We start from the raw sequence: 2,500 nt of genomic DNA on the forward strand, positions 1-2,500 counted from the left end.
AATTGATTTCACATTTCATAATAGTAAATAATTATGCACGCTGAAGTTCCATTATCGATCTACTATTGAATCTGAATTAACTTTGCGGCTTTAATTTATTTAGTAGTCTAGGCGTTTAGAAAGCCGCAAATTCCTGGTGATAAAGGTATAAAAGGACATATATTGCGTTCGTTATGACACTTTCTGCATGCTTTCACGCTTCGACTGCTTGCTTGCTGTCTAGTGGTGTATCTGTTATGCAAGGCCACGATACAGTTCTATCTTGGCCCTATCGCGTCTCTTTCGTTCTCTCTTATTTCCATTCCCTTTCATTCTCTTTCTTTCATTCTCTCTCTCTCTCTCTCTCTCTCTCTCTCTCTCTCTCTCTCTCTCTCTCTCTCTCTCTCTCTCTCTCTCTCTCTCTCTCTCTTTCATTCTCTCTCTCTTTCATTCTCTCTTCTCTCTCTCTTTCATTCTCTCTCTCTTTCATTCTCTCTTCTCTCTCTCTTTCATTCTCTCTCTCTCTCTCTCTCTCTCTCTCTCTTCTCTCTCTCTCTCTCTCTCTCTCTCTCTCTCTCTCTCTCTCTCTCTCTCTTCTCTCTCTCTCTCTCTCTCTCTCTCTCTGTCTCTCTTCCATTCTCTCTCTCTCTCTCTCTCTCTCTCTCTCTCTCTCTCTCTCTCTCTCTCTCTCTCTCTCTCTCTCTCTCTCTCTCTCTCTCTCTCTATCCCTCTCTCCCTCTCTCTCCTATTCACACGTAAAAGCCGATGGTGTTCTTGAAATAATTTAGATTAGTTTACGCATCGTTAGGCAAGTCAGACACACGAGATATATCACAACATCGCTTTTATTTACCGCTAAAAAGCACATCAAATACAAACAAACGAAAACAAAAAACCCATGATATTATATACATCACGCCTTCATCTTCATCATCTACTAACTCTCACTTTTAGTATCTCGTTTGCTTTGGTCACCCCTTTGGTCGAAGAAAATGTACACGCGAAGGATTAACCATCTCATATGAAACCCGTTCGGCGGTTCCAAAGGACAAGAAGTTCAGATAATGATCATAATCATAATAATGATAATCATTGTATTTATGTTGGTATTAATAAACCATTAAAAAGAGTAGCTGTTGATGATAAAATCACTTGTAGCAGTATTACTGTGGCGACTGCTACTAAAACTGCTGCTGCTATTGATAATGATAATGATGATAATGAGGTTAATGATGATAATAATAGTAAGAGTAATAATGATAATAATAATGATAATAATAATAATAATAATGGTAATAATGATAATGATAATAACAATAATAATGATGATGATAGTAATGATAACAAGATGGTAATAGTAGTAATAATAATTATTATTATTATCATTATCTTTACTATTATCATTACAATTATTATCATAATAATAATTATTATGAAAAATGTAATAGCAATAATAATAAATACTGATAATAATGATAATGGTAAGGGTCATTATAAGATTAATAATAAAATAATAATAATGATAATAATAATAATAATAATAATAATAATAACAATAATAACAATACTGCTAATACTAGTAATAATGATAACACGAAAGAAAGGAAACGAGAAATGGGGACTGATAAGCTGCATTAAAAAAAATGATAACATTAATGATAAATAAACAATAATAATAATAATAATAATAATAATAATAATATAATTATAATGTTCGTGTTATAACGTTTTGACAACCCAGATCTTTTCTTTTACAAAAAAAAACAAAAAAAAAAACAATAAAAAAACAATGACAAACGAATAAGAACAAGTAATACACAACGACAGTATGATAAACAGTAATAAAACAAATAAAATATATATGAAATCTGAACTGCAAGCAAGGAAGAGTTTGTAGTCAGGATGGTGTTCATGGTTTGTGCATTCCGTTTGTATATTAAATCATTATTCGTTTTATAATCAATTGGAAGTGATAATAATACACGGGATATTTAAAGGGGCTTTATGATAATGTTATCGTTAATGCTTAAGACGGAAAGAATTAGAAATTATTATTTTCAATACTATGATTAGCATTAGCATTATCACTGTCATTGTCATTGCCATTGTCACTAAAGTACTGTCATTGCTATGGTCGTTATCGTTATCGTAATTATCATCATTATACCATTTATATTATCATTACCATCATCACCATCATCCTTTTTATAATTTTTATATTTATTATTATTGGTGTTATTGCTATTGTTGTTGTTGTTATTGTTATTATGGTTGTTATTATTATCATTATTACTACTACCACTACTACTACTACTACTATCATTATTGTTATTGTTATTATCCTTATTATTATTGCTATTATTATTATCATCATCATTATTATCATTATTGATATACTAACTGTTTATACCATGCGTATGATTCTTATGATTATCACTGTACTGGTTATTTATGTTATCGTTACTATCACTATACATTGCTGTTGACACAATTGTTAACCCTATTACTCCTATTGATGTTA

General features: G+C 30.8%; 2 protein-coding genes across 5 annotated transcripts in view; one reads left to right on the top strand and one right to left on the bottom strand.

The window, feature by feature from the left end:
- LOC125038204 overlaps nt 1-2,500 on the bottom strand; it is a 21,017-nt gene that overhangs the window by 9,947 nt on the left and 8,570 nt on the right. The window lies entirely within an intron of this gene.
- LOC125038203 overlaps nt 1-2,500 on the top strand; it is a 6,027-nt gene that overhangs the window by 1,049 nt on the left and 2,478 nt on the right. The gene's annotated exons all lie outside the window — the stretch shown is intronic.

The sequence above is a fragment of the Penaeus chinensis genome, chromosome 24 (genome assembly GCF_019202785.1).
Source record: "Penaeus chinensis breed Huanghai No. 1 chromosome 24, ASM1920278v2, whole genome shotgun sequence".
Lineage (NCBI taxonomy): Eukaryota > Metazoa > Arthropoda > Malacostraca > Decapoda > Penaeidae > Penaeus > Penaeus chinensis.